The sequence below is a fragment of the Oncorhynchus tshawytscha genome, linkage group LG13, assembly GCF_018296145.1.
Source record: "Oncorhynchus tshawytscha isolate Ot180627B linkage group LG13, Otsh_v2.0, whole genome shotgun sequence".
Taxonomy (NCBI): domain Eukaryota; kingdom Metazoa; phylum Chordata; class Actinopteri; order Salmoniformes; family Salmonidae; genus Oncorhynchus; species Oncorhynchus tshawytscha.
In genome coordinates, this window is record NC_056441.1 from 76639116 (window position 1) to 76665981 (window position 26866).

The 26866-nt window shown below is 41.6% G+C and overlaps 1 long non-coding RNA gene across 1 annotated transcript; it reads right to left on the reverse strand.

Moving 5' to 3' along the window:
- Positions 1 to 6529: 6529 nt before the first annotated feature.
- LOC112265708 lies at positions 6530 to 12558 on the reverse strand. Its single transcript, XR_002955804.2, has 3 exons — positions 10679 to 12558; positions 7724 to 7815; positions 6530 to 7463 (listed from the first exon to the last, which is right to left on the reverse strand). It is a non-coding gene; the product is annotated as an uncharacterized LOC112265708 (long non-coding RNA).
- Positions 12559 to 26866: the final 14308 nt, after the last annotated feature.

A 26866-nucleotide genomic window follows, 5' to 3' on the forward strand; every position in this document is an offset into this window, starting at 1 on the left:
TGCGCATGCTCTGAGGGCGCGGCTGGGGATGCCGTCTGGGCCTGCAGCCTTGCGAGGGTTAACACGTTTAAATGTCTTACTCACTTCGGCTGCAGTGAAGGAGAGACCGCATGTTTCCGTTGCAGGCCGTGTCAGTGGCACTGTATTGTCCTCAAAGCGGGCAAAAAGTTATTTAGTCTGCCTGGGAGCAAGACATCCTGGTCCGTGACTGGGCTGGGTTTCTTCCTGTAGTCCGTGATTGACTGTAGACCCTGCCACATACCTCTTGTGTCTGAGCCGTTGAATTGAGATTCTACTTTGTCTCTGTACTGGCGCTTAGCTTGTTTGATAGCCTTGCGGAGGAATAGCTGCACTGTTTGTATTCAGCCATGTTACCAGACACCTTGCCCTGATTAAAAGCAGTGGTTCGCGCCTTCAGTTTCACACGAATGCTGCCATCAATCCACGGTTTCTGGTTAGGGAATGTTTTAATCGTTGCTATGGGAACGACATCTTCAACGCACGTTCTAATGAACTCGCACACCGAATCAGAGTATTCCTCAATGTTGTTGTCTGACGCAATACGAAACATCTCCCAGTCCACGTGATGGAAGCAGTCTTGGAGTGTGGAGTCAGCTTGGTCGGACCAGCGTTGGACAGACCTCAGCGTGGGAGCTTCTTGTTTTAGTTTCTGTCTGTAGGCAGGGATCAACAAAATGGAGTCGTGGTCAGCTTTTCCGAAAGGGGGCGGGGCAGGGCCTTATATGCGTCGCGGAAGTTAGAGTAACAATGATCCAGGGTCTTTCCACCCCTGGTTGCGCAATCGATATGCTGATAAAATTTAGGGAGTCTTGTTTTCAGATTAGCCTTGTTAAAATCCCCAGCTACAATGAATGCAGCCTCCGGATAAATCGTTTCCAGTTTGCAGAGAGTTAAATAAAGTTCGTTCAGAGCCATCGATGTGTCTGCTTGGGGGGGATATATACGGCTGTGATTATAATCGAAGAGAATTCTCTTGGTAGATAATGCGGTCTACATTTGATTGTGAGGAATTCTAAATCAGGTGAACAGAAGGATTTGAGTTCCTGTATGTTTCTTTCATCACACCATGTCACGTTGGCCATAAGACATACGCCCCCGCCCCTCTTCTTACCAGAAAGATGTTTGTTTCTGTCGGCGCGATGCGTGGAGAAACCCGCTGGCTGCACCGCTTCGGATTGCGTCTCTCCAGTTAGCCATGTTTCCGTGAAGCAGAGAACGTTACAGGCTCTGATGTCCCTCTGGAATGCTACCCTTGCTCGGATTTCATCAACCTTGTTGTCAAGAGACTGGACATTGGCAAGAAGAATGCTAGGGAGTGGTGCACGATGTGCCCGTCTCCGGAGTCTGACCAGAAGACCGCTTCGTTTCCCTCTTTTTCTGAGTCGTTTTTTTTTTTGGTCGCTGCATGTGATCCACTCGGTTACACTGGTTGTAAGGCAGAACACAGGATCCGCGTCGCGAAAAACATATTCTTGGTCGTACTGATGGTGAGTTGACGCTGATCTTATATTCAGTAGTTCTTGTCGGCTGTATGTAAAGAAACCTAAGATGACCTGGGGTACTAGTGTAAGAAATAACACGTAAAAAAACAAAAAACTGCATAGTTTCCTAGGAACGCGAAGCGAGGCGGCCATCTCTGCCGGCGCCGGAAGTAATGTCAATATCCCTTGTCAATTGCTGTTTTCTACCTTATCCCCATACTGTATTTATTTATCTTGCCCTTTGCACCCCAGTATCTCTACTTGCACATTCATCTTCTGTATATCCTACCATTCCAGTGTTTAACTGCTATATTGTAATTACTTTGCCACCATGGCCTATTTATTGCCTTACCTCTCTTATCCTACCTCATGCTGTATATAGATTTTTTTACTGTATTATTGACTGTATGTTTTTTTATTCCATGTGTAACTCTGTGTTGTTGTATGTGTCGAACTGCATTGCTTTAGCTTGGCCAGGTCGGAGTTGCAAATGAGAACTTGTTCTCAACTAGCCTACCTGGTTAAATAAAGGTGAAATAAAATACAATTTTGGTTAGTGATTATTGTCTTATTTCACTGTAGAGCCCCCAGCCCTGCCCAACATGCCTTAGATAGCCCTTTTGTTCCACCCCCCACACATGTGGTGACCTCACCTGGCTTAACAGGTGACTCTATAGACATTATGTAACCATAATAACCATAACCATTTCCCTCATTAAAATGAAAATCAATTTATAACATTTTCTGGATTTTTTTGTTGATATTCTGTCTCTCACTGTTCAAATAAACCTACCACTAAAATTATAGACAAATAATTTCTTTGTCAGTGGGCAAACGTACAAAATCAGCAGGGGGTCAAATACTTTTTCCCCTCACTGTATGTAAAATCATGTGAAATGAAAATGGACAACCTAAAGGGTGTGAAGTCAGTAGGTCACATGACCAAGGAGCTATAGAAATGTTTTCTTTAAAAAAAAAGTAAAATATTGTGAGATGAAAATGGATAAACTAACGGGTGTGCAATATAGAAGGGTAGTCAGTGGACATTCTGGCCGCAAGGAAAACTACAGGCGAATATCCGTCGAATATCAATCCTGAAACTAGCTTTACCTCGGTCTTTGCTTTATCTTGGCCTGGTCACAGTTGTGAATGAGAACTTGTTCTCAACTGGCCTACCTGGTTAAATAAAGGTAAAATAAAAATAAAATAAAAATTAAGCAGCCTAAACACAGTGTTATTGTTACAGCCAGTTCCGGTTACCAGGCTCCTCGGACTTGGAGAGGAGCTAGAGGTGCATCTTGCTGTAACATCACTCAAGAGCAACTGAGGTTTCTGATGTCGTGTGCTTTCAGTGTGTCTCAGATGTCTCAGATATTCAACATGTGTTCCAATCAACACTCAAACGTCGTCTAAGGTCAGTTGTTCTTGGGCGAAATGCTATAAACTACAGATTTTAGATGCATGGTTTCCAGTTTCTTACCAATCAAACAATTTAGAATGACTACAATCAAGACATGACTTTAAAATTACCATGATGATATACATTACCTCATCCCTGTCCATTGTTACAATTTTTTCCCCCAGACACTTCAATCTGTCACATGCACCATTATATTCTGACATGTCAGACTTGGCTCTGGATGAAAAGATTAAGGACTTGGAGGCTGGGAACGCCAAACTTGGACCGGAAGCTGTTCGAGCACAATTAAGGGCATTGGGAATCCGGGTGCAGAGACGCAGAGTGAGGGACAGCATGATTCGTGTTAACCCGAGGGTGGCTGCCCTCAGAGCCATGTCGCAGAGGCTACATAGAAGGTCATACAGTGTTGTTGGACCAAACTCGTTATGGCCCCTTGATGGAAACCACAAACTGATAAGGTAGATGTATCTTTGTGATAGACACAATTATCAATATCACTGGTGAGAAGTTGTACATGTAAAATTGTTCATCAACAACTAACAGTTCAGTTTAGCAAGCAATGGCCCAATATGTCAGTCAGGTGGATAATAATTGTTTTATTGTGTTTCTGCTACTTCTGTGATCGATAGAATATCTGCATCACGAAATTAACAAACATGCTTACATTGAGGACATACTGAGGCAAAAACGGTTGGAACAAAGTATTTGTGCCTAAGTGTGAACAACAGGAGAGTCTGTCCTCTTGACTCATCAACATTGTTCCACATTTTGGATGTTAATTTAATATCTGGTCTGCTGCTTTGTTATATACTGCAGGAACCTGATGCAGCATCTAAGTGGTAAAGGAGGATGGTGATGTTTGTATATTTCATGTGTTCAGCTTTTGTATCAACCAGTGCTGTTTTCTGATTTAGGTGGAGGATAGTCATACATGGTGGCATTGATGGGTACAGCCGTCTTGTTGTTCCTCCGTGCTTCCAGCAACAATGTCAGCAGTACTGTAATGGATTGCTTTGTGAATGCTGTCTCCAGATATGGTGTTCCCTCCAGTTAGGACGGACCATGGAGGAGAAAACAACACTGTCTGCTTGTTGAATGTAATGCATATTGAAAATATTATTTAAAAAATATAGCTACATGCATCCTTAAAACCTCTTCTTGACCTACACATTGATTACATTATATAGTCTTCTTGACCTACACATTGATTACATTCTATAGTGAGTGATGCATGAGGCTACATTTTTTTTCTGTAAATAATTTTCAGAACGCAATCACATTATGTTGGACAGCTTTATTGCTTTCTCCATGTTTTTGAAATGTATAAGCCTTTAAATGACCTTTTACAGACTACTTCTACAAACGAGGCTACACTTGTGGCACCCCATCTTCTGCACCACTTCTTGTGGCCCCCCTCCACCTTTACCACTTCCTGTGGCCTCCCCTCCACCATTCCCTGAGGCTTATCATCCACCTTCACCACACTCTTCTGTTGATGTTGGTGATGACAATGAGTAAGTCATCCCTGTAAATAATGAAATGTCTTGTTTTTACAGATGAATTGTGGGAAGTATCTGAGCTTTGTTATTCTGAATGTCTCTTTTAGTGTTGACCTCTAAACACTGCTGAAGTTAATGAGATGCCAACCAAATGAACGTCATGAGGGACAACATTTATGATTGTGCAATGAGAGGCTTTAAGAGAGCCCGCTTTAATCCGGAGGCAAAAATAGACATTGTTTTCAGGGATGCTGATGGAAAAGGGGCAGCTGATGAGGGTGGTCCCTCGAGAATTTCTCCAGCTGCTAATGAGTGCCATCCATTCCTCTGCAATATTTGAGGGGCCTGATTGACAAAAGTGCCTTTCTTGCAACTCTCAAGGTGAGTTACACTTTTACACCAACAAAGACACATTTGTTTATGGCAATATATATGACTTGAGTAAGACATTTAATTTTTGTATGTAATGTGTCCTTTGTTTACTGTTTGTCTTCGGTGTGACAGCACTCTATGATGACGTATACAAGCAGGTGGGCCGCATGATTGCTGTCTGTCTGGTACATGAGGGTGTAGAGCCACATTTTTTCAGAGAGGCTGTAAAGGCAAGTGTCTGGACTAAAACCTCTTGTGCCAGAACTGACAGAAATGGTTGAATATGACTTCAGAGAGAAGTTGGAGAAGGTAAGTACTTTATATTGTGATGGATGTTATGTTACTGTTCATTTGCACTAAGTCTGAAAAAAAACAGAACTTTTCCAAATGGATTTGGTTTATTTTTGTTGGCAGTCAATCTTTAAGGGTAGTGATAATCAGTTTATTGTTTTGCTAATTTGTCCCAAAACAGTTCAATAAACAATCTAATATCCAGTTAGCACAAACTGTTGCGATGCACAGGAAGTGGTAATGTTGGGTCCAATGAGATACATTTGTACATTGGTGAGGGATGCCCTGGTGGAATCAGCCACAAAGTTCTACTTAGAAAGCAGGAAACGGGATGCTCTTGAGTAGTGAGTTTCCATATATCTAAGGAATCTCAAGTTTAGTTAAATTCTTCAGGGCAAATTCATATACTTTTTTTACTTTATAGATTCACAGAGGGTCTGGAGTGTATAGGTCTCCTGCCTTACATGAATAGACACTCAAGCCTCTTCAGAGATTTTCATCTACGCTGACAAACCTCTTTTGGCCAAAGGCATAGCTTCTCTCTTCAAAGCAGAGCGCTCCCCACCTGGTACCAATCAATGAGCAATAGAGAGAGAAGAGTCATATGTTTCTGGAGGGACTGAGATCATTGAAGTAACATGGCCCACATCAGTAAAACATCACCTAATCACTCTCACAACTGTGGGACAGCATTTTGTAGCCTTATTCTTCCATGGCCTCCCTAAGAATGTAATAAATTAAATCCTAAACTGCTTTCACTTCAGAGTATTGTGTTCTCCAACAAGTGTTACTTATGGACATTAATGTCCCCACCTTTCCTTTTTTCAGGGGGGAACACACCCTTTAACCATGGAGATGTTCATTTTCACGTCAGGGGCTTCAGCATTCCTAGGCTGGGATTGCCAGTGGAGCCACAGCTACAGTTCTCTGCAACCACACGGCAAGTGGTACCGGAGCACCAAGTCTAGGTCCAAGAGGTTTCTAAACAGATTCTACCCCCAAGCCATAAGACTACTGAACATCTAATCAAATGGCTACCCAGACTATTTGCTGCTACTCTATGCATAGTCACTTTAATATCTCTACCTATATATTAACTCGACTAACCAGTACCCCCACACATTCTCTGTACTGGTACTCCCCCTGTATATAGCCTCGCTATTGTTATTTTACTGATGCTCTTTAATTATTTACTTTTTATGTACCTGCATTGTTGGTTAAGGGCTTGTAAGTAAGCATTTCACTGTAAGGTCTACTACACCTGTTGTATTTGGTGCATGTGACAAAGACAATTTGATTTGATTTAAAGAATTCATTTAAGGGGAATTATCCAGAACGGTCATTGCATGACCACCTAGTAAGTTCAGAATACTGCAGCCAATGTTAATTGATGTGTCCCAAAATAATTGATATTATGAAAGTTTCCGACAGGATTGTCCATCAGCAAAAAAATGTTGTAGTGAAAGTTTTCAAAAACATTACAACCAATCAGAATCAATTGGACACAGTATTACATAATGCAGCTTTAATATTTAAATACATTTATGATTTTAGTGGGTAAACTGAGCATTATGCAAAGTAGTTAAGTCATGTATGTCAAGGGACTACAATATGTGCAATGTTACCATAAGTAAATCTTACAGTAAATATGGACATTTCCTTTACATGTGTTATGGCAATACAAGACACTGTAGTTGGTACATAGGTCGTGGTGCAGCAAGTTTGAGGTTAGTGGAGAAGCACAAGTGGGACTTTGAGTGAAGTAACTGAGGGCAGAAAAGGATATCAGGGTGCCCAGGAACTTGCAGCTGCTGATCATCTCCATGTCAATGTACAGTAGATGGGAGAATGGTCAAGTATCACCATCTACTTTGTTTTGCTTATGCTGAAACTTGTCCTATCACTATTGTCAAGTCTCACAGCTCCTTCATGTACTCATGTGTACCATGGTAGTGTCAGGTCCATTCTGGGGATACACATTCTTATAATGTAAAAAATCTAATTTATTACAGGATTTACACCCAGAGCCTGCTAACCAGTTTGTGGGTAAGGATGGTGTTGAACGCAAAGCTATAAAAGAAAATGCACTCTTGACGTATGTAAAAATGTCTAATTGACATTAGTTGGGGCAATAGGCAAACTGGAGTTGTACATAATGTCGTACAATCCATTGTTCCAGTTTATTTTATCGATAACGACTAAGCTGCAGTGGAGACGGTAAGAAGCTTTGATATCTTTGATATATAACTACTAACGTCCTTTCCTGGTACACCCAGACAGACACTGCAGTCAAATGCCAACCAGCGGCTCTCCGTCCTACGGTGGCTGAAGATGTTTTGCCTGACGTCAAACATTAACAAGAGTGTCAGATTGAAGTGTCTGGAAAAAATGTAAACAGAACCATAAGAGCAGATTACTTTGTCATCTTTACTGGCACAGTTTTAAAATGTCTAATTGTAGTCACTTTCAATTGATTCATTGACTCCAAGAACCACAGATTGTTGTAGTTCATAACATTAACACAACTGACAAACGTTGCTCGACTTTAAATTGGGATACATGTTTTAATAACATTGGATATTTGATTGGACTTAATGTTGCATTCCTTATGTTGTGCATACCAACCAGTTGAGAATCACCTAAATTAATTGATACTTGATGAATCAGGTCTCCTCTGCTGCTTTATTAGCCTCTCCCTTGCCCACTCCAAGCTTCTCTTCATGGTTCCCTTCTGCAAGACACAATTGTGTGAAAATAAAGCGGAAGGAATAGGAACCCTATTCCTTTGAAGCAGTACTAGGTATATGCCTGAAGTTATTTTATTCTAATAAGCTTCGATGGAATATATGAAAAAAGTGAACGTGCACATTAGTCTACTCTGTTCGAAAGCTGACATGTAACGTTAGCAATGGTTTTATAAGGTTGTCACTAGCCAAATTTGCTTTATGTGAGCTTTCTGTGTCTTCATGCTAATCGCGAGCTAGCGCGGCTAACGTTAGCATTTAAATGAAAGCCAGTCAGGCTGAATAAATTGCCTACCTTAAGTTGTTTTGCTTAAATACAAGGCTTTGGGCTAAAAACGTAACTCAAAAACATGTCCTGCTTCAGTACTAGCCGATAAGTCACATTTAGGTAGCTTGTCTTATGTCAATTATAAAGCAAAATAAAGACAATAGTCCCAAAAAAATCGAGAACTACCAGGATGTTGAGCATCTCCGTTGTCTAATCTATGTATGCCTGGCCCTGCAAGCAAGCAACAATCTTGCTAGTATGTAAATTAATTTACCTTGATAGCATTAACACAGTCCAATGTGTTTCCGTGGCTGTTATAGTTTACATGTTTTTTTCAGCATTGCTTTTAATAAAACATGACGGTGCCGTTCACTGCAACTAGCAGTATGACCGGGCAAAGTTTGAGGCTAACTAATTTATATGATATAATATGGCCGGGGTTCGAGGCTACCGACGTTAGCTAAATTATCTAGCAACATATCTGATTTAGTTTATGCTAAACACTGCTGATCCTGGTGCTAGATTAATGTTAGTTGAGTAATCTATATCACACCGAGAGATTTGACGACTATCCTCAGGTGCTGTGAAGAGAAGGTTTGACGGGACGTTGTTACTGGGAGGCTGTGTGGTGGGAAAGGTTAATGCAGGTGTGGCATATAAAAGACATGAGCAGGGTTGGAAAAGAGCTCAACTGTTTATTTTGTTACAATGACAAATCCTGGCGCCTGAGACTCCACAAACGTCGTTTCCTCAAACACTGACAGAGTTGGGGTGTATCTGAACTCCTCACAAGGCATTATGTCCTTCTAACAAGTCTACTATGACACACCTGCATTTCACTCCACCTTCACTGAACCAATACTGTCAGTCAATGACTATTCATCAGTGTCTCCGTGCTTGGTCTCAAATGAGGAGAAAGGAAGGTTGGCAGATGGTTTCAAAATAATTTCCTGTTCAAGGGAGATAAATGTATTTTCTCGGTCAACTTAAAAAAAGACTCTAGTTTCCATAATGATTCGAACATTTCAATGTTCTGAACCACCTCCATTCTCAACGTGTTTACATCAGAGGTCTTACTGTACATCTCAAACTATTCAGATGAACAGTATACATGATTCTATGATCTTAGTAAAAAAAATCAAATGTTTTAATGTTTTTAGATGTGATTCATTTTTATCTAATAGAAAGTAATTGTTAACATTTCTCAAGCACTTGACCCCAAACTCAGGTCTTCTTACCCCAAACCACACCTCTAACCCAGCAAGTATGGGGATAGTGAGAGAGCACAGAGATAGAGAAGCTGACATGAAGTCAGCCATACTTGACTTGCACCGCACCATCTGTCTCCCTCCAACTTTTAATGAGACACCAGGAAGAGAGGGGAGACTAGAGAATAGGGAAGAGGCTGGATCCATTCAAACAGACATCTTGTTAGACTACAGCGCTTCTCCAAGGTAATGGTCTGCTGGATATTTTTGCTGTATAGTGGGTAGATAGAAGGAAGTAGATTCACTTCATGTTGCAGCTGTGTGTTGGAAGAAGGGAGGGGTTATGTGTGAGGTGCTTGTGTCTCGGCTTAACCTTCTATTTCACAGGGGTACCAATGAGTCCAACCGCGTCACCGGCACGATTTGGACTTCTTTTTAAACATTGTGTGTTTGAGCTACAGACTTCTGGGTTGTACCATTAGATTTGGGGCGGCAGGGTAGCCTAGTGGTTAGAGCGTTGGACCGGTAACCGGAAGGTTGCAAGGTACAAATCTGGACAAGGTACAAATCTGTCGCTCTGCCCCAACCCACTGTTCCTAGGCTGTCATTGAAAATAAGAATTCTTAACTGACTTGCCTAGTTAAATAAAGGTCAAATAAAAATTTGTACCATTGGATGTGTCTATGTCTCCTGCTTCAGCTTTGTGATTAACAGGGGCCGAGCTAGAGCGGTGTTTGTGGGACAAGGGCGGATCCCGAAGGGGCCCGGGGCTGGGTAGAGTTACGTAAAAGCGATCTATAAAAAGCTGACTCTCACAAACATGCACATATCATGTTGACGCTCACAAGCTACATAAGAGTCCTTAGAAGGTAAGGGGTTATTCTACGAAGAAGATCATAGGAAATCCAAGGACATAGTGACTATAATACATAAGCTCACATAGTTGCTGTAACAAACTCCAAACTGCAGTTGTCACTGACTAGTTGGATATTCATTTCCCACTGACCAAACAATTGTACATTTTTGGATTCATATTCAGGTTTTTGTATTAAGTCCCACTTTAAAATATATATTTTTATAAATATACATTAGTCAATAAAACTACCAAAGCAATGCAACTTTTTAGGTCAAATTGTTTTACTTGTAGTTGTCCTGAAAATAAAATGGTAAAACACTGAGGCTAAATAAGGGCTGGACATGCAGATAAATGAAAGTCATAAATGAAGACTATTTTTGTTGGGGTCTCAAGACTGATAAGGTTAAGCCTTTTCTCTGCTCTGACATTTATGGATAGCCGCTCATTAAAAAAAAACATCAATCTGGTACACAAGAGGATTTACCACCGTCTCAGTATATTACAGAATTTGTCCTTACTTTAAGTGCTCCATCTGAAGTTCTAAGGAGCAATCAATCTTAGATCATGTTCTTTCCCTTGTTCATCCTTGCCTGCACACTCTCAGATTATATATTACAGGACAGAGCAAAATCCAACCATTCCTCATCCAAAGCAAGTCAGACTTTGGGCAACAGGGGCAGGGGCCAACACAGACATACAGTACGCCTAGGGGACAGTAGGGACACTGCTCTTTAGTGTCCCTAGAGGATGCCAGGTGACACTACTGATCCACTGGGCTGCCTGCATTACTGCATATGGGTCAAAGGTACACAATTACACCAAATAGACTAGAGCAGGGGTATTCAACTCTTACCCTAGGAGGTCATTTCACCCACCAGGTGTCCCAGGTCTAAACCTGTCCCTGAATAGAGGGGAACAATTGAAAAAAAAAACTGGCTTCGAGGTCCAGAATCGAGTTTGAGGGGACTCGAGCAACAAACAGTTTTCAGTTCTTTATTAACTGAAAAAGAGGAATTGTCAAATGTTATAAGGCACATATTTTCACATCTGCACAGATGTCATATTGAGCAACCCAAAAGTCAAAGTTGTCAATAACTTAAAAAAGGTACAAAGTGTGTAGCGCTGTGATTGTACATTAATATATTATGTTCTCCTGTGTGACATATTCACAATCTGTCTAGTACAAAAACACCACATTCAATCAAGACAAAATCCCGAGTTGCTTTCAACTATTTGAACAGACAGGACCAATTGCTGGCATGTGAAAATGTTTTTTTTTTTTGTAATCGCACATTTTTGGATGTATACATTCTACAGACATAGCTTGGACTGCTGGCCTGAAAAACTGTCAAATGCTCTTTGTCATATAACCTTAATCTTGAAAAACACATTGCTAAACAATGCCAGTAGATTCATTTTGTCACACTTTAATTAAATGCTTCTTCAACCTTTCACCTGAATAAAACATCCCCAGATCAAACTTGGCAAGGTGTGTACCGAAAGTCCTTTGGTAAACAGGAAATTGAAACTAAGACAGCACCAGAGACAACATGAATCCCACTGTCGTTACAGAATGAGTGACATGTAGCGGATAAAAGTTCTGCCCTTGAGCTAACATGGTTGCCTTAGTTGCCACACATCTTCATCCATCAAAAAGGCACCTATGAAGCCACTCCTGTAATACTTCTCCATTCAATGATTGTTTTGCAGCTCAATTCTCTCATGGCAAAATGGCACTTGGCAGGAAGCTTCAATTAAGACAAATGGCAGGTCCCCGAGGACACAAGGAGATAGTGAAGTGTGGGTGAGAGGATGAAATGAGTGACCAGAAAACTTGCCTAGTTAAATAAAGGTTAAATAAAATAACATTAAAAAAACGGCTATATGAGGGATGAGTACATTAAGCTGGGAGTCGGGGGGTGGGGGCATTCTTTGGGTGCAGCAAGTCTCTGGGTAAATTGGGACCCAGTCCATGGAGGCAGGGCTGAGGCATACATCCCCAGCGGGGCCCGGCCATCCTAGAGCAGGACCCGATTCAACCCCTACCCTTCCCCTTGGCCGAGATCTATTAGATAGGAGCAATATGGTGGACGTTGTAGTACTACACTGCTCAGGGCTCTCCGACGCTGTTCTTGGAGAGCTACCGTCCTGTAGGTTCACACCAACGCTGTTCTTGGAAAGATACCTTCCTGTAGTTTTTTGCTCCAACCCTAATCTAGCACACCTGATTCTAATAATTAGCTAGTTGATAGGCTGAATCAGGTTAGTTACAACTAGGGTTGGAGTGAAGGCCTACAGCAAGGTAGCTCTCCAGGAACAGGGTTGGAGAATGCTGACACTGCTTATACCTATTAAGACCCGACAGACATGCTAACATCAAGGGGTTAGGGCCAAGGGGAGGTATGTGGAACCTGGCACTACTCTAAGGCCCTGGGCATGGTGGCTACGTAAACAAAGACTACGATGAGCAGCACCACCACAGCCAGCGTGGGTAGAACCACTGTGGCCACCTGCGACCGGGCCTCCTGCATGGCCGCCTTACGCTCCTTCTTGTCCCTGGATGTCTCCTTCTTGGGCTTCCCCTTCAGCTGCCTCATGGTGACGCCCTCCCTGGGCAGGCACACTGCAACACTCCGTAGGGTCAGCCAAGTCTCTCAGACAAGTCCTGCAGATGCAGTGACAGTTACTGCCTCTACAGTTCTGAAGGTGCAGTCATTGGTGGTCCACTTGCTCGCCAACACCACGCACCTGTGACCAGGAAGAGAACATACAGTATACAAATCAGGCTACGGCTATGTATTTTCATTAGTTTATTGGTACCTTGGGCTAAGTCTGACTAAGACTTAAGTGAGAGACAAGAGAACCATATTTTACATTACTTAACCATATCTATATTACACAATTAGCCAAATCCAAATGAAGGATCATCCTAAACCACAAGAGTATGGTCAAAAATGACCAGTTCTAAAATGCTACGAAATAACCATTATAGTTCATCCTCCCCTGGTTTCCCCCCTGCACGTCTAATGGCAACGCTTCCACCGAAGGATCTCTGAAGAAATAGAAATGACAACCGAACGAACACAGGGCAGCAGAACCGCTGCACATTGTTGTTGTTACTTAATATACAAAAAAATCAAATAAAAAACACTATCCGCTAACAAGGACATTTTAGCATAACAAAATGTACATAGTCACTTCACACTATGTAAATATGGGTTTTGAGTAAGACATCTCTTGGATGCTGAATTCCAGGCTACATAAAGTGAGGTGGTGTAAATTCTGTCATTGTATACGCAAGGCCTTCATGTCATTTTTAATCTCTCCTGGATGATATACCGTGGATTCTGGTAGACTGGTGCAGGCTGAGGCCCAATCTCAATACTCAGCAGTGTCATAGTGCCTGAAACATTCTTGGCTGTTGCTGCAGACAGGGAGAGTCTGAACCAGTCAGCAGTAGTTCCACACATTCTGACGTATTGGACTACTTCCTTCAGATTGACTGTGTGGAGAGGCTCTCCTACTGTATTCTTTCATATCACAGCAGCGACTGATAGGTAGATGACCCGGGTCATGTTCAATAAGAAGAAAACGTTTTCAAAGTGAATAAAAACTGGGAGGTAGGCTAGTATCTGAATTATTAAACGGGGAGGTAGGCTTCTTACCATCTGCACTTGTCCAACAATAACAACCTAGATTTTCACAGTGTGCCCTATCGAACACAACCCTGGTATTTCCAGAAGGATGTTTAGTCTTTAGCTCATTGTTTGGCATTGAATTGTCCCCTCCCTTGTAGGGATGGCCATTGGTAATCGAGTACTCAAACGGATGTCAAAACTATTATTATTGAGTCTAGTGTTCCATTTGTACAAGTGCATTCGCGGAGCACAACTAAGCAGAAACCAGGTCAAACATCAAACAGTTCGCCCTAAATTCCCTTGCGTTCCCTCAATACATGCACACAAACTCCCATTAGTCATACAGAAATGCCTATAATTACATATACTACTGATGGGATAAACCAGCTACATTCCTTGCCAAATGACACGTTTTAACACAAATTCCAAATGGAATGGTTGACTGAAGTAGGGAATTAGGTGTTCCAACAACAAGCTGAAATATATTTTCCACTTGGGCTACTTTGCAGTTATCACTAGTTACCACAGACAACGCCAAAATTGGCTATATTGTAAAGATTCATGAAAACAAAAATATGCATTTTGGTCTTATTTTAAGGTTAGGCATAAGGTTAGCATTGTGGTTAAGGTTTACATTCAGATTTTAATTAGATACATTTTAAAAGTAGGTGGGGTTTATAACTTTGTGGCAACTGACAAACCCACATTTTCTATACATGTGCTTTGCTTTCAATTAGCTAAAAGCTAGCTAGTTAAAGTCTGTGTGTGTACTTCCATTTGCACCACCGTACAGTAAAGCAACACACGAGTTGAAGATATTGAAGGCATGCGGTTCACAGGACATGTAGCATTGTGGAATGACTTACACAAGAGCGCAAAGAGTTAGACTGATCTGGTGTACATGAGGCGTTGGAATTGGTTAGTCTAGGCTATAACCCCCTAAACAGACAGATTCCACACAAAAAATACGCAAAACAGTTTGATAAAGACAATCAGCGTATTTATCAGAGTCATTAAGCCTAGGCATACTCACCAAACAGATGTTGTGGTCGTAATTCATCCCCATGCAGTTTTCAATGTGGAATTGTTCATCCATTAGAAAATTCCAAAGAACAGGCAGAATCAACTAAATCAAACATCTGTGTATCTAAATATATATATTTTTTGAGCCCCGTATCAAGAGATCACTGAGAATAACTGTTCTAGACCTGAGATGTGCATCACTTCCCATATATATATATATATATATATATATACACATACATACATACATACATAATCATATAAACTATAAAATAGGTGTCTTGACTAATATAAGGGCTCAGGGAAATAAGAGCATCTTGTCAGATAATTTAACCTCTTGAGTGTAGGGGGCAGTATTTGATGTTTGGATGAAAAACATACCCAAATTAAACTGCCTATTTCTCAGGCCCAGAATCTAGAATATGCATATAATTGATTAGATTAGGATAGAAAACACTCTAAAGTTTCCAAAACTGTCAAAATATTGTCTGTGAGCATAACAGAACTGATATTGCTGGCGAAAACCTGAGGAAAATCCAACCAGGAAGTGCTGTTTTTCCTGAAACCTCTCTGTTCCATTGCATGCCTTCCCTCCATTTAAAGGGATATCAACCAGATTCCTTTCTCTATGGCTTCCACATGGTGTGAACAGTCTTTTGACATAGTTTCAGGCTTTTATTCTGAAAAATGAGCGAGAAGGATCATATCGTGTCAGTGGATGGCTGTGTCCCCCCAGAGTTTTGCATGCGCAACAGCTTGCAGCAGACATTTTCTCTCTCTCCTATTGAAAAAGCTACAGTCCGGTTGAAATATTATTGATTATATATTGTAAAAACAACCTGAGGGTTGATTATAAAAAACGTTTGACATGTTTCTACGAACTTTACGGATACTATTTGGAATTTGTCTGCCCCGTCGTGACCGCTCGAGCCTATGGATTTCTGAACAAAACACGCCAACCAAATTGAGGTATTTTGGATATAAAAATAATCTTTATGGAACAAAAGGAACATTTATTGTGTAACTGGGAGTCTCGTGAGTGCAAACATCCGAAAATCATCAAAGGTAAGCGATTCATTTTATTGCTTTTCTGACTTTCGTGACCAATCTACTTTGCTGCTAGCTGTTTGTAATGTTTTGTCTGCTGAAAGAGATGTCCTAACATAAACGCTTGGATAGCTTTTGCTGTAAAGCTTTTTTGAAATGACACACCAGATGGATTAACACAGCTGTGTTTTGCCATATTGCACTTGTGATTTCATGAAAATTAAATATTTTTAGTAATTTCATTTGAATTTGGCGCTCTGCAATGATCCTGCTAACAGGATGGGTGCGCCAAGAATTAACAAGACAAGGCTATGCCATTGCACAGCCATAGACTTCTACAAGCAAGAGCCATTACACACACAAAAATAGGATTTTAGAAATTGCAAATTCATTATAATATAGATAAAAAACAAATACCTTATTTTACATAAGTATTCAGACCATTTGCTATGAGCCTAAAAATTGACCTCAGGTGCATCCTGTTTCCATTGATCATACTTGAGTCGTTTCTACAACTTGACTGAAGTCCACCGGTGGTAAATTAAATTAATTGGACATGATTTAGAAAAAAGGCACACACCTGTCTATATAAAAGGTCCCAGAGTTGACAGTGCATGTCAGAGCAAAAACCAAGCAATGAGGTCGAAGGATTTGTCTGTACAGCTCCGAGACAGGATTGTGTCGAGGCGCAGATGCGGGGAAGGGTACCAAAAATAAATGTATGCATCATTGAAGGTCCCGAAGAATACAGTAGCCTCCATCTTTCTTAAATGGAAGAAGTTTCTAACCACCAAGACTCTTCCTAAAGCTGGCCACAAGGCCAAACTAAGCAATCAGGAGAGAAGGGCCTTGGTCAGAAAGGTGACCAAAAACCCGATGGTCACTCTGAAAGAGCTCCTCTGTGTAAATGCGAGAACCTTCCAGAAGGACAACCATCTCTGCAGCACTCCACCAATCAGGCCTTTATGGTAGAGTGGCCAGATGGAAGTCACTGCTCAGTAAAAGGCACATGACAACCCGCTTGGAGTTTGCCAAAAGGCACCTAAATTACTCTCATGAGAAACAAGATTCTCTGGTCTGTTGAAACCAAGATTGAACTCTGGCCTGAATGCCAAGTGTCACATCTGGAGGAAACCAGGCACCTCTCATCACCAATACTATCCTTATGGTGAAGCATGGTGGTGGCAGCATCATGTTGTGGGGATGTTTTTCAGCAGCAGGGACTGGGAGACTAGTCAGGATCAAGGGAAAGATGAACAGAGCAAAGTACAGAGAGATCCTTGATGAAAACCTGCTCCAGAGCACTCAGGAACTCAGACTGGGGTGAAGGTTCACCTCCCAACAGGACAAGGACCCTAAGCACACAGCCGAGACAACACAGGAGTGGCTTTGGGACAAGTCTCTGAAAGTCCTTTAGTGGCCCCGCCAGAGCCTGGACTTGAACCCGATCGAACATCTCTGGAGAGACATGACAATAGCTGTGTAGCGACACTCCCCATCCAACCTGAGAGGATCTGCAGAGAAGAATGAAACTCCCCAAATACAGGTGTGCCAAGCTTGTAGCATCATACCTAAGAAGACTTGAGGCTGTCAGTTTTGTTTTAAAATTTTTGTTTTGTTTTATACATTTGTAAATATTTTCTAAAACCAGTTTTTGCTGTGTAATTATGGGAGTTGTGTGTAGATTGAGGTAAAAATAATAATTTTTAATCAATTTTAAAGTAAGGCTGTAACGTAACAAAAAGGTGGAAAAAGTGAAGGGGTCTGAATACTTTCCAAACGCACTAATATAACCAGTTGATATTACTGTTTCATTCATCTTAAAATTGCACTTTTTATTGACTATATAATAGGCAATTTAGCAATTAGGATTCATTATCTGTAATGGTTATGATAAATTAGGCATTGTTGCACACTGTTGGCATATATACTGAACAAAAATATAAAAAACGCAACATGTAAAGTGTTGGTCCTATGTTTCATGAGCTGAAATAAAGGATCCCAGAAATGTTCCATACGCACAAAAAGCTTATTTCTCTCAGATTGTAAACAAATTTGTTTACATCCCTGTTAGTAAGCATTTCTCCTTTGCCAAGATAATCCATCCATTTGACAGGTGTGGCATATTAATATGTTGATTAAACAGCATGATCATTATAGATGCACCTTGTGTTGGGGGGCAATAAAAGGCCACTAAAATGTGCAGTTTTGTCACACAACACAATGCCAAAGAGGTCTCATGTTTGAGGGAGCATGCAATTGGCATGCTGACTTCAGGAATGTCCACCAGAGCTGTTGCCAGAGAATTTAATGTTCATTTCTCTACCATAAGCCGCCTCCGTCATTTTATAGAATTTGGCGGTGCGTCCAACCGGCCTCACAACCGCAGACCACTTGTGGGGGCAAACTAATTCTGATTGGCTGGGCCTGGCTCCCAAGTGGGTGGGCCTATGCCCTCCCAAGCCGCACCCATGTCTGCGCCACTGCCCAGTCATGTGAAATCCATAGATTACAGCCTAAGGAATTTATTTAAAATTGACTGATTCCCTTATATGAACTGTAACTCAATAAAATTGTTGCATTTATATTTTTTTGTATAGATAAATGCATCATTTTTTTCTGTGCTGGCCTTCTGTTCTAAAAAATACCATATTTTTTGTTGTTGTTGAGTACTCTGGGAGTACTGAACAGTCAAAATGTCTAACATCCGTCCCTCTGTCAGAATATAAATAGGCTGGTGTAAGTTTTTAAAGTGGACAGGCTTTTTTGGCATTATGGACATGCATCAGACCCAGGATTTCATATGGATTGGCCATGCTGTGATGCAAATACATTAGGATATTGTTCTATATTGTGCCAACTGATATTACTGCATTCTTTATCAAATGTAAACAGTGTAAAAATTTTAAAAATCTGATAAATAAAGCCTACTGGGCTACAGAACACAATCACCCCAGTCAGATCTTCCCTGAATAATTTTAAACAGCTCTGCCCTTCCTTATCACAGCAGGAGATATATCTCTCTCATATATACGAGTAGCCTGGCTCCTGAAACAACCCCTCCTCTTGGAAAAGGGAAGTTGGATCTTGTATAATGGGTGTCTGGAGGCAAGTCACTAACCAGCCCTGATTTACACAAGTGACCCTAAAAAGCCAGTACAAGTAGTGCTCAGCCTCAAACCTCACATGCTGACACTCAGACTACCAGTTGACACTGCCTCTCATAGAGAATAAAGAGCCTGCATGAGACCGATTGAGAAGTGAGGATTTGAGATGTTGGTTTGAGCAGATTGGTTAAAAGACCAGGGTTGTGAGTTTTATTCCTGCACTGAATATTAGCCTGACTGTGGCCCCCCTGGAATGGAAAGGGTTCACTGAGATGATATCCACAGGTCTCAGACCAAGACCCAGTCGTTTTTCAGTATCGATTCAAATATTCTGTTGATATGATATCTTCCCTATATCAAACCAAAACAACTACCTCTCCCCCTACTGTATTTATTGAACTCCTCTGTTTTTCAGTCATTAGAAAGGCCTCTCTAGTGTCCTAAGTTTTCATAACTGTGACCTTAATTGCCTACCGTCGGTAAACTGTTAGTGTCTTAACGACCAATCCAAAGGTGCATGTTCATTAATTGTTTATGGTTCATTGAACAAGCATGGGAAACAGTGTTTAAGCCCTTTACAATGAAGATCTGTGAAGTTATTTGGCTTTTTACGAATTATCTTTTAAAGACAGGGTCCTGAAAAATGGACGTTTCTTTTTTTGCTGAGTTTAATATGTGAACCGCATGTTGAATCCAATAGCTACAGTTTATGTTCATGCATACGTAACGTTAGTATTAAACTAGTTCGCCTAATCTTCGGTTTTCTCGACGAGAAAGATCCACAGGTAGTCGACAGGAAAGCAAGTCGATGATCATGCAACCATATGCAAGTGTCATTTCACGTAGTTATCTGGTTGATTGATTGTTCAACGAATTTGGGCAGTGTTGCTAAAGCCCAAGTCAGTCAAACAGTGCATGAAGCCACGAAGAAGTACGAGCTCAACATGTGACCGACTAACATATGCAATAATGTAAACATTTGGCATCAGGGTATATTTAACTAATTATTAGCCTGATATAGGAACTAGCTACGTTAAGAACTTCAACGTCAAAAACGAAACGTTTGCGAGCTAGCTAATCCCTAATGTTAGCTAGAATTCTGTAGCTAGCCATAACGACACTGACACATACTTACGCCACCTCTACCAGTCGAAAATATAACTACAGTAGCTAACCTAATTAGCGTTACTTTCACTTACCTACTTAATCAACAATATCCACGTTTCAATGTTTTGTTTTCACAGGCGAAACTAAAACAATCCCTCCCTTGAACTTGTATGCTCTAAGATTTTGCCCGTGTGTTCTCCTCCGGTCCTGACAGGCTCGTGTTGCTCTGCTACGCAATCCGCCCCTTGTACCTATTGCCGCTTTCAAGTGCTAGTCGGAGCTAGGAAACTCGGACATTTACCCACTTGCTAACCATGTACGCGGCACGTATATAACTACAACCAGTTAGCAAGTCTGACATTTCCGCGTTTTCTCGTTCCGAATAGCATATGAACTCTGCATATGCTCTGCACTCGGGAGATTACGTGGCAAATGGCAATAGAGCTCAGAGATAGAGGCCGAGGCCAAATAAACTCAATCAACCAGTTCGCCCTATAAGGCAAGAGCGACATAGCCACTGGAGTACAGATGTTTTCCTGTCATGCACCTATAATTGGGGAAAGAGGTCCAGTTTTACTAAGCAACAAGTAGGATGGTTGGTGAGCTGCTCGGGATAGGGTAAAGTAACTGGTAAGTATGTCTCTGAATAATTCTGTCTTCAATTATCATAACACACTGACCAATACTCATGACCAAAGGTATGTTGACACCTGCTCGTCGAACATCTCATTCCAAAATGTCAGAGTTGGCGTAGTGGTTAAGAGCGCTGGGCCAGTAACGGAAAGGTCGCTGGTTTGAAACTCTGACTAGGTGAAAAAAATATGTTGATGTACTCTGGATAAGAGTGTCCGCTAAGTGACTAGTGATGTAAAATGTCATGGGTTGGTCCCCCTTTGCTGCTATAAAAGCAAACCCTTTACAATGAAAGCCCATTTGCTGCTATAAAAGCCTCACTCTTCTGGAAGGCTTTCCACTCGAACATTGAGGTGGCGACTTGCTTCCATTCAGCCACGAGCATTATTGAGGTCCAGCACTGATGTCTGATTTGGCCTGGTGTAAACAGTCTTCCTTCCGTCCCTCTCCTCGCCCCAACCTGGGCTTGAACCAGGGATCCTCTACACACATCAACAACTGACACCCTCGAAGCATCGTTACCTATCGCTCCACAAACTCCGCGGGGAAACAACTACTTCAAGGTCTCAGAGCGTGTGACGTCACCGATCGAAACGCTATTAGCGCACACCCTGCTAACTAGCTAGCCATTTCACACCGGTTACACTGGCTCGCAGTCGGCTTTCCAATTCATCCCAATGGGGTTGAGGTCAGGGATCTGTGCAGGCCAGACAAGATCTTCCACAGTGATCTTGACAAACCATTTCTTTTTGGACCTTGCTTTGTGCACGGGGGCATTGTCATGCCGAAACAGGAAAGGGCCTTCCGCAAACTTGCCACAAAGTTGGAAGCACAGAATCGTCTAGAACAGTTGTTCCCAAACGTTTTATTGTTCTATAGTTCTGCAACCCCCTCTAGCACTCTCATATTTGTTTGCCATCATTGTAAGCCTGTCACACACACAATACGATACATTTATTAAACCTAAGAATTAGTGTGTTTGTCACAACCCAGCTCGTGGGAAGTGACCAAGAGCTCTTATAGGACCAGGGCACAAATAATAATAATCAATAATTTTGCTCTTTATTTAGCCATATTACATATAAAACCTTATTTGATCATCAAACATTGTGAATAAGTCACCACAGGTTAATGAGAAGGGTGTGCTTGAAATGATGCACATTACTCTGCAATGTTGGGTTGTATTGGAGAGTCTGTCATCAATTATTTTCCACATACAGTCTGTGCCTGTATTTAGTTTTCATGCTAGTGAGAGCCGAAAAGCCACTCTCCCATAGGTACATGGTTGCAAAGGGAATCAGTGTCTTAAAAGCACAATTTGCCAAGGCAGGATACTCTGAGCACAGCCCTATCCAGAAATCCAGAAATCTGGCAGTGGCTTCTGATTAAATTCAATTTTCACAGAACCGCTTGTTGCAATTTCGAGGCTTTCTTGTTCAGATATGGGTAAGTGGGCTGGAGGCAGGGCATGAAAGGGATAACAAATCCAGTTGTTTATGTCGTCCGTTTAGGGAAAGTACCTGCGTAATTGCACATCCAGCTGACTCAGGTGCTTCGCTATATCACATTTTACATTGTCCGTAAGCTTGAGTTAATTTGCACTTCCACCACTTCAATACTTTGCCCCTTGATAACCAGCGCAATTTTGTATGTTGTAAAAGCGTTACATGGTCGCTGCCCATATCATTGCATAATGCAGAAAATACACAAGAGTTCTGGGGCCTTGCTTTAACAAAGTTAACCATTTTCACTGTCGTGTTCAAAACGTTTTTCAAGCTGTCAGGCATTCCCAAGTGGTGTCGGGAGCAACTGCTTGCAGGCGCGTTACCACTCCACTATGTCTCCCTGTCATGGCTTTTGCGCCATCAGTACAGATACCAACACATCTTGACCACCAAAGTCCATTTGATGTCACAAACCTGTCCAGTACTTTAAAAATATCCTCTCATGTTGTCCTGGTTTCCAGTGGTTTGCGGAAGAGAATGTCTTCCTTAACTTCTTGGATATAGGGGGCGCTCTTAATTTATGGATTAAAAAAACATGCCCGTTTTAAGCACAATATTTTGTCACGAAAAGATGCTCGACTATGCATATAATTGACAGCTTTGGAAAGAAACACTGACGTTTCCAAAACTACAAAGATATTATCTGTGAGTACCACAGAACTCATGCTACAGGCGAAACCAAGATGAAACTTCAAACAGGAAATGAGCAGAATTTCTGAGGCTCTGTTTTCCATTGTCTCCTTATATGGCTGTGAATGTGCCATGAACGAGCCTAAGCTTTCTGCCGTTTTCCCAAGGTGTCTGCAGCATTGTGACGTATTTGTAGGCATATCATTGGAAGATTGGCCATAAGAGACTACATTTACCTGGTGTCAGCCCGGTGTCCTTCGTCTAAATTGGTGCGTAATCTTCAGCTGCAGGCATTTTCCCATGGGATTCAGAGGAGAAAGCACACTTCCACGAACGATATATCATCGAAGAGATATGTGAAAAACACCTTGAGCATTGATTCTAAACAACGTTTGCCATGTTTCAGTCGATATTTTGGAGTTAATTTGGAAAAAAGTTTGGCGTTTTGATGACTAAATTTTCGTTTTTTTTTTTTTGGTAGCCAAACGTGACGCACCAAACGGAGCGATTTCTCCTAAACAAATAATCTTTCAGGAAAAACTGAACATTTGCTAACTGAGAGTCTCCTCATTGAAAACATCCGAAGTTCTTCAAAGATAAATGATTTTATTTGAATGCTTTTCTGGTTTTTGTGAAAATGTTGCCTGCTGAATGCTAACGCTAAATGCTACACTAGCTATCAATACTGTTACACAAATGCTTGTTTTGCTATGGTTGAGAAGCATATTTTGAACATCTGAGATGACAGTGTTGTTAACAAAAGGCTAAGCTTGAGAGCTAGCATATTTATTTCATTTCATTTGCGATTTTCATGAATAGTTAACGTTGCGTTATGGTAATGGGCTTGAGGCTGTAGTCACGATCCCGGATCCGGGATGGTTCGACGCAAGAAGTTAATTGACCCCCCATAAACGTAACAGACATATACGAGGACCGGTGCCAGGCCTGTACCAGACCTGTGCCAGGCCAGGTCTGTTGACTCATCCAGCTGTAGCGCATATAATTCACTGGCTTGTATGCAAAGCAGTTATTGTTTCAAAACATCTCCTGCCATGTTACTGATGCATCGTGAAACATTGTCGTTTGATGAAGGCATGGTCTGTATAGTTTTTTGGGCCTTTTCCCCCAGCATTGTCCCAGCCATAACCGCGGCAGCAGGGAGAATTAAGTCTTACACAATAGCATGGGGCTTGCCTGTCATAGCCACTCTGTAGCACACCATATAAGATGCTTCTAGCCCCTTCTTATTAATGCATCTGTTGCTTTTACAGATGTCTTACTACTCGAAAGTAGTCTTTTTCTCACGCAAAAAACTCCGGGGGGGTTGTTTTTAAAATGGTCATGTTTCATTTCTAAATGTCTGAGTGAAGGTTTCCCGTGAGAGAGTAACGGTTAATGTGATTGGATGTTAATTATTTGAATAGGCTACCTGTATTTGATATTGTGTTGTTATTTCGCTGAACACTAGATGGTTTAATACAATTTTTGGCAGTATAACGAGGCTACTCAGGCAAGAAAAAAAACCTCACCCAAATGTGTAGTCCCGTTGGAAAATATAAATGTACTGTGTGAAAATGTGAAGATAAACATGTTTTAAAAAAAATGTGAATCACATTTTTATTTGGCGTACCCCAGTTTGGGAATACCTGGTCTAGAATGTCATTTTATGCTGTAGCGTTAAGATTTTCCTTCACTGTAACTAAGTGGTCTAGCCCGAACCATGAAAAACAGCCCTAGACCATTATTCCTCCTCCATCCAACTTTGCAGTTAGCACTATACATTCGGGCAGGTAGTGTTCTCCCGGCATCTGCTAAACCCAGATTTGTCGGTTGGACTGCCAGATGAAGTGTGATTCATCACTCCAGAGAACGCATTTCCACTGCACCAGAGTCCAATGGTGGCGAGCTTTACACTACTTCAGCCAACGCTTGGCATTGCGCATGGTGCTCTTAGGCTTGTGTGCGGCTGCTTGGCCATGGAAACCCATTTCATGAAGCTCCCGACGAACAGTTCTTGTGCTGACATTGAGGCAGTTTGGATTTCAGTAGCGACTGTTCCAGTAGAAGACAGACAATTTTTACACGCTAAGCGCATCAGCACTCGGCGGTCCCGTTCCGTTCTGTGAGCTTGTGTGGCCTACTGGCAGAGCTGTTGCTGCTCCAAGACATTTCCACTTCACAACAACAGCACTTACGGTTGACTGGGGCAGCTCTATCCTATGATGGTGCCACATTGAATGTCACTGAGCTCTTCAGTAAGGCCATTCTATTGCTAATGTTTTTCCTATGGAGATTGCATGTCTGTCTGCTCGATTTTATACAACTGCCAGCAACAGGTGTGGCTGAAACAGCCGAATCCACTAATTTGAAAATACACAAATACTTGTGTCTATATAGTGTTTGTTAAAAGTTGTCTTCTAGCCTACTCTTCCTCATCAGGGGGGACCTACTGTAACACTCCTCATGGACCCTATTAATCAGGTGTGTTCAAAAGCCGGTCACCCAGTGGCTCCCCAGGAGGGGTTGGTAACTCCTGATGTAGGTTCAATGCAGAAGGAACAGAGTGGAGTCATTAAGAAGATAGATACAATGACCAATAAAGATGTAGATTATGATCCATTTTTATCAAGTGAAGTCATACGATACCTGTCAAAAGTTTTAGAACACCTACTCATTCATGGTTTTTCTTTGTTTTGACTATCTTCAACAATGTAGAATAATAGTGAAGACATCAAAACTATGAAATAACACACATGGAATCATGTAGTAACCAAAAAAAGTGTTAAACAAATCTAAATATATTTGAGATTCTTCAAAGTCGCCACCCTTTGCCTTTGACAGCTTTGCACACTCTTGGCATTCTCTCAACCAGATTCATGAGGTAGTCACCTGGAATGATTTTCAATGAACAGGTGTGCCTTGTTAAAAGTTAATTTGTGGACTTTCTTTCCTTCTTAATGCATTTGAGCCAATCAGTTGTGTTGTGACAAGGTGGGGGGTGGGGGGTGCAGTCGCAAAAAAAACAAAGCGCTATGATGAAACTGGCTCTCATGAGGACCACCACAGGAATGGAAGACCCAGAGTTACTTCTGCTGCAGAGGATAAGTTCATTAGAGTTAACATCAGAAATTGCAGCCCAAATAAAAGCTTCAGAGTTCAAGTAACAAACACATCTCAACATCAACTGTTCAGAGGATACTGTGTGAATCGGGCCTTCATGGTCACATTGCTGCAAAGAAATCACTACTAAAGAACACCAATGAGAAGAAGAGACTTGCTTGGGCCAAGAAACACGAGCAATGGACATTAGACCGGTGGAAATTTGTCCTTTGGTCTGGATTGTCTTTGTTAGACGCGGTGTGGGTGAACGGATGATCTCTGCATGTGTATTTCCCACCGTAAAGCATGGAGGAGGTGTTATGATGTGGGGGTGGGTTTACTTGATAGCTACCTACACAAATAGCTAGCTAGAACAAAGTGTAAATAAGATAAATTCATTTAAAAAGATTAAAAGCAATACAAATAAGTTCTCCAGTAGGCATCTACTGAGGGAGCTAAGAACTGTGTTGTCAGTCATTTCCCAGCTGGTGACACTGATTTATTTAGAATTTAAGAAACACTTATCGCTGCAGAATGCTGTTTACGCCATCCCATCTGGTTTGGGCTTAGTGGGACTATCATTTGTTTTTCAACAGCACAATGACCCAACAGACCGCCAGGCTGTGTAAGGGCTATTTTAACAAGGAGGAGAGTGATGGAGTGCTGCATCAGATGATCTGGCCTCCAAAATCCCCAGACCTCAACCAAATTGAGAGGGTTTGGGATGAGTTGGACCGCAGAGTGAAGGAAAAGCAGCCAACAAGTGCTCAGCATATGTGAGAAGTCCTTCAAGACTGTTAGAAAAGCATTCCAGGTGAAGCTGGTTGAGAGAACGCCAAGAGTTTGCAAAGTTGTCATCAAGGCAAAGGGTGGCTACTTTGAAGAATCTCACATTGTGATTTGTTTAACACTTTTAT